Source organism: Crocuta crocuta, unplaced genomic scaffold (genome assembly GCF_008692635.1).
Source record: "Crocuta crocuta isolate KB4526 unplaced genomic scaffold, BGI_CrCroc_1.0 scaffold328, whole genome shotgun sequence".
In the NCBI taxonomy this organism is placed as follows: Eukaryota; Metazoa; Chordata; class Mammalia; order Carnivora; family Hyaenidae; genus Crocuta; species Crocuta crocuta.
This window is the reverse complement of record NW_027529645.1, coordinates 2,402,282-2,408,917: the sequence shown is the minus strand read 5'-3', so window position 1 is coordinate 2,408,917 and position 6,636 is coordinate 2,402,282. Positions and strand designations below refer to the sequence as shown.

General features: G+C 36.4%; 1 pseudogene; it reads right to left on the bottom strand.

Moving 5' to 3' along the window:
* Positions 1-1,645: 1,645 nt before the first annotated feature.
* On the bottom strand, positions 1,646-6,261 carry LOC144230226 (ubiquitin-fold modifier-conjugating enzyme 1 pseudogene; annotated as a pseudogene).
* Between the last annotated feature and the right edge of the window lie 375 nt (positions 6,262-6,636).

Here is a 6,636-nt window from a genome sequence, read left to right as displayed (position 1 = left end):
ATCTCTAAGAGTTTACAGCATATGTTTTCTTATAGTTGTATGGTTTCAGGTCTTATATTTGAGTGTTTAATCCATTCAGTTTATTTTTGTATATGGTGTAAGAAGGTGGTCCATTTCCCTGCTATTTATTGAAGATATGATCTTTTGGCCATTTTATGTTCTTATGTTCTTGCCTCCTTTGTCATAGATTAGTTGACCATATAGTATGAATTTATTTCTGGTCTCTTTATTCTGTTCCACTAATCTGTGTCCATTTTTGTACCAGTACCACATTATTTTGATTACTATATATTTGTAGTATAGTTTGAAATCTGGAATTATAATATCTCTAGCTTTGTTCTTTCCCATGATTACTCTGGTGGTTGGGGGAGGGAGGCTGTTTTGTGGTTTCATGCAAATTTCAGAAATATTCTAGTTCTGTGAAAAACAGTATGGCATTTTGATAGGAATAGTTTTGTATAGTTTGGATATTTGTAAGAATCTTCTTCCAAATCATAAGCATGGTATATCTTCCCATTTTTTTGTGCACCATCTTCAATTTCTTTCATCACTGTTACAGTTTTTAGAGTGTAAGTCTTTCTCCTCCTTGGTTACATTTATTCCTAGGTTTTTTTTATTCTTTTTGACACAATTGTAAAGGAGATTGCTTTCTTAATTTTGTTTTCTGCTAGTTTGTTATCAGTGCACAGAAATACAACACATTTCTGCATAGTAATTTTACATCTTGCAACTCTACTGAATGTAATAGTTCTAGTTGTTTTTTGGTGGAGTCTTTCAGGTTATCTACATATAGTGTAATGTCATCTGCTAATAGTGACAGTTGTACTTCCTACCAATTTATAAACCTTTTATTTCTTTTACTTGTCTGATTATTGTGGCTAAGACTTTCAGTACTGTGTTGAATTAAAGTGAGTAAGAGTGTATACGGAAACCAACTTGACAATAAACTATTTGTAAAAAAAATAAAGTGAGTAAGAGTGGACATCCCTGTCTTGTTCCTAATTGTAGAGAAAATACTTTAGGCTTTTTGTCATTGGGTATGATCTTAGCTGTGGGTTTGTCATATACAGACTTTATAATGCTGAGATATGTTCCCTCTAAACCCAATTTGCTGAAAGTTTTTTTTTTTTTAGATCAGAATGGGCATTGAATTTTGTTAACTGTTTTTTCTACATCTATTGAGATGATTATATGATTTTTACCCCTTTTTTGCTGTATGATGCATAATGTTTATTGACTTGCAAATAATGAACAATCCTTCATCCCTGGAATAAATCCAACTTGTGGTGAATTATTATTTTAATGTATTGGTGAATTTTGATATTTTGATTACTAATATTAAGAATGTTTACATTTATGTTCATCAGAAATATTGGCATATAATTTCCTCCCTCCCTCCCTTCCTTCTCTTTTTTTTTCCACCAGAGGAAGTAGTTTTATGATGACTTATTTCAAGCAACAAAAAGATAATGTACCCACTTTCAGAAACCCCCTTCCCTCCCTCTGGGATCTCACATTGCTCCACTTGGGGAAGGGATATACATTGCCTTTTAGTTTTCCAAAGCCCCAGTCTATACCCTCCAGGTGTAGCCTTGAAATTCAATAGCAGTAACATGTTGTTGTTTTTAAGCCATGCCTGCTACAGCTACTTAGTAAAAAGTATGGGCAAAGTGGTATGGGGGAAGTAGTTAGATGAGAAGATAGATGCACTTAAAACAGAAACATAGCCCATCAAAGTCTCTCTGTCCTGTCTCAGTGGCCTGATCCTTCTTTGACTGCATTTCTCTTTATGCTGAATTATGCACTTCTGAATCAAATCAAAGATTTTCACTGCACTGATGGACCCAGGCCCAGAACCATGATGAGCTAGTTCCTGGCCCACAAAGTCTTAAAGTGATCAGTTAGGCATATTTTGCCACCCCTGTACATCTTTTCTGTTTTTCCATCCAGCTCAATTACTGCTATTTCTGAAGCACTAGTGGAATATATCATAGGAATGTGAAACTTGATGTCAAACTCATATTTGAGGTTCTGAGTGTCAGCATTTTCCAAATTACCAAGTCCCTTCCTTGTAATCCAGTCAAAACCATTGTCCACATTGTTATCCACAAACCTAACTAATATTATATTAGAGATTAATATTACCCTTTGAATTGCTGCACCCACAACTCCCAATCTTCATGTCCAGTGTTAGACTTCAAGATTGGGATTTTAGGCTTGACATGCCAGATGATGTCACCCACTATTTGGGGGTGCTAATTTTCCTTTATGTATGTGTTGTTTTTGTCTGGTTTTGATATCATCAGAGTAATGTTGGCCTCATGGAATGAATTTGGAAGCATTCCTTCTTCATTTTTTTTAAAGAGTTTGAGAAGGAACGATATTACTTCTTCTTTAAATGCTTGGTAGAATTCACCTGTGAATCCATCCAGTTCTGGACTTTTGGGTTTTGATTACTGATTCAATCATTACTAGTAATCAGGCTGTTTATTTTATATTTCTTCCTGATTCATTCTTAGAAGATTGTATATTTCTAGGAATTTGTTCATTTCTTCTAAGTTGTCCAATTTATTGGCATATAATTTTTTTTTTTTACAAATAGTTTATTGTCAAATTAGTTTCCACATAACACTCAGTGCTCATCCCCATAAGTGTCCTCCTCTATGCCCATCCCCCCCTCCCCCCCACATCCATCAGTCCTCAGTTTTTGTCAGCATTCAAGAGTCTCTCATGGTTTGCCTCTCTCCAGCATATAATTTTTTGAAGTGGTCTCTTATAATCCTTTGTGGTGTCAGTTATAACTTCTCCTCTTTCATTTTATATTTTATTTATTGGTATCTTTTTCTTAATTAGCTGGGTGAAGGTTTATCAATCTTGTTCATCTTTCAAATAAACAGATTTTAGTTTTATTAATATTTTCTATTTATAAATTAATATATTTAGTCTATATTTTATATGGGGTGGCTGGGTAGCTCAGTCAGTTAGGCATCCAACTTCATTTCAGGTCATGACCTTGTGGTTCATGAGTTCCAGCCCCTCATTAGGCTCTGTGCTGACATTTTGGAGCCTGGAGCCTGCTTCAAATTCTTTGTCTGCCTCTCTCTTTTTCCCTCCTCCACTTGTGGTCTGTCTCTCTCTCTAAAAAATATATATATAAACATTAAAAATTATATATGTCTGCTTTGATCTTTATTATATCCATCTTTCTATTATCTCTGAGCTTGGTTCTTTTTTTACTTCCTTTGGTTGTAAGGTTAGGTTGTTTTTTTCGTTTGAGATTTTTCTTGTTTCTTGATGTAGGCCTGAATCTCTATAAACTTCCCTCCAAGAATTGCTTTTGCTGTGTTCTAAAATTTTTTGAACAATTGTGTTTCTGTTTTATCTGTCTGAAAGTCTTTTTTTTTTTTTTTTAATTTTCTCCTTGATATGTTTATGGACTTACTGTTGAGTAGCATGTTACTTAGCATGTTTGTTTTTTTACAGTCTTTTTCTTATAATTGTTAGTTTTGTGGTGTTGTGATAGGAAAAAATGCTTGATATGATTTTAATCTTGTTAAATTTATGGGACTTGTTTTGTGGCCTAACGTGATCTATCTTGGAGAATGACCCATGTGCACTTGGGAAGAATGTGTAGTCTGCTGTTTTTGGATGGAATAATCTGTACATATCAGTTAAGTCCATATAGTCTAATGTGTTGTTCAAAACCATTGTTTTCTTATTGACTTTCTGTGGGGTGAGCTAGCTATAGATGTAATAGGGTGAAGTCTCCTACTATTATTATATTACTGTCCATTTCTCCCTTTATGTCTGTTATATCTTTTAATAAATATTTAGGTGTTTCTATTTGGGTACATAGATATTTACAATTGGCATATCCTTTTTTGTATTTTTCCCTTCATTATGTAATGCCCTCCTTTGTCTCCTGTTAGTCTTTATTTTAAAGTCTATTTTATCTGATATAAATATTGTTACTGTGTTTTGTTTTGCTTCTATTCACAATGAATACTTTTTCCATCCTTCCACTCTCTGTATGTGTCTTTAGGTCAGAAGTGAGTCTTTTATAATCAGCACATAATTGGGTCTTATTTTTTTAACTCATTCTATGTCTTTTGATTGGAGCATTTAGTCCATTTATGTTTAAAGTACTTATTGATAGGTATGTACTTAATGTCATTTTAACAATTGTTTTTTGGTTGTTTTTGTAGTTCTCTGTTCCTTTCATTTTCTATTTCTGTATTCCCTTGTGATTTGATGGCTTCCTTTAATTATGCTTGAATTCCTCTCTCTCACTCTCACTCTGTTACAGGTTTTGTCTTGTGATTACCATGAGGTGTATATATAACATCATATGTATATAGCAATCTGCTTTAAGCTTATGACCTCTTAAACTCAAACACACTCTAAAAGCACTACATTTTTACTCCCCCCTCCATGTTTTATGTATATGACATAAAATTTTACATCTTTTTGTGTATCCCTTTGCTAATAATTGTAGGTATAATTGATTTCATTACTTTTATCTTTTAATCTTCATACTAACTTTATAAATAAGTGATTGATCTATTTCCTTTTATTCTGTTTGCTTTTACTTGTGAAGAACTGACTTTTCCTTTCTTAATTTTCTTCTAGTGATGACCTTTTTGTTTCTGTCTAAAGAAGTCCCTTTAACATTTCTTATAAGGCCAGTTTAGGGACAGTGAACTCCTTTAATTTTTGTTTGTCTGGGAAACTCTGTCTCTTTGCAGTTCTTAATAATAGCCTTGCTAGGTGTAGTGTTCTTGGCTGTAGTAGTTTTTTTGTTTGTTTGTTTCCCTTTAAGCTCTTGAATATATCATGTCACTCACTTCAGACATACACAGTTTCTGTTGGAATACCAGGTGATAGCCATATGAGGGATCAAGGGACAAAGGGGAAATATGTGTTTGCAGTGAGGGGACAGTCCAGGCTGGTAAGAAGTTTGGGAGTCATCAGTGTTTACTTAGTATTTAAATTCCAGACAGTGATTGAGATCCCCTAGGGAGCCCTGGAACATCAAGTGCAGTGCACTCAATAAAGGCAAATAATAATAATGACCACACACAATATATAATGAATACGGTGAGGTGGCGGCCCAACAGCCAATCATCTACTTGGTTTGTTCCAGGCAACTGAATCCACTTGGAAAAAAAGACTCTGAAAACTCCAGAGCTTAACACTCCTTCCCCTCACCTTGGTGTCAGTATCTGGGGGCCTCAGTTGCTGAATTCTCCCTTTCTTCAATTCAGTCAGTCCCCCAGCCCAGAGAACTGGACAAATTGAGTCATTTGTGGCTCAGATTGTGAAAGGAGCGCACCTGCCTAGCCCCAGGGGCAGACATGCAATAACAGAAAGAAGGCGGCAGTATTTATTGTACATAAATAATTGCTTCTCATTTGCTATTTTTAAGATTCTCTTTATCCTTATTCTGGCCATTTTAATTATTATGTGTCTGGCTGTGGACTCCTTGGGTTCATCTTCTTGGGGGCTTTCTGTGCTTCCAGGACCTGCATGTCAGTTTCCTTCCCCAGTGCAGAGAAGTTCTCAGCCCCTTTCCTTCTCTCTCTTCTCCTTCTGGGACCCTTATAATGCAAATGTCAACATTTTTTAATGTTGTTCTAGAAGTGTCTTAACCTATCTTCATTATTAAAACCTTTTTTTCTTTCGATTTTGGATTATTTCCACTACCCTGCCTTCCATATTGCTAATCCATTCTTGTGTATCCTCTAATCTGATTTTGATACTGTCCAGTGTTTTTTGTTTTGTTGTATTCTTTGCCTCTGAATGGTTCATTTTTATATTTCCTGTCTCTATGTTGGAATTCTCACTGAGTTCATTTACTCTTCTCTCAAGTCTAGTGAGCATTTTTATAACCACTATTTTTAACTCTTGATTGGGTAGATTTATTATCTCTATTTCATTTATTTTTCTGATATTTTAACTTATTCTGTGTGGAACATATTCATCTGTTCATTTCATCTGACTCTCTGTGATTGTTTCTATGTGTTAGGTCAGCTGAGTCTCTTGGTCTTGAAGAGTCTTGGCCTTGTGTAGAAGGTGTCCTGTGAGGCCAACCTGAAGCAGATGTTCCAGTGGTGCCCCCTATGTGGGCTGCACGCACCTTCCTGTTATGAGTCAGCCACATCTGCTGGGGGCATACTGATGGGCTGAGCTGGCTGAAAAGCCTGGTTCCAGCTGCTTTAGACTGGCTGGTAGGTGAGGTCCACTTTGGGGTGGAGAAGCCATGCTGCAACTGTTGCAGCTATGTTTGTGGGCAGAACATCCCCACCACCATGGCAGGAATTGCTTTGGAGTAGTACGGGTTCTGGCTGGGGTGTCCACTAGCTGTGATAGTGATAGTAGTCACTCTGTGGGGAGGAAGGCAGGACACTGTTCCGACCAAGCCTGGCTGCCGTGTGTAAAGGGTAGGGGCTGCTTTAGATAGAGGGGTGCCTGCTGATACAGGCCTGTTGGGTGGGTCACATCCACAGGGGAATGGCTGGGCAGTGTAAGTGGTGCTAACAAGGTAGACAGAATGCTTCAGGACTGAATCTCACCAGCATCAGGAAAACTAGGCCAAAGGAGGACAATAAAAATGGTATCTGCTAGAATTTCCTTTCC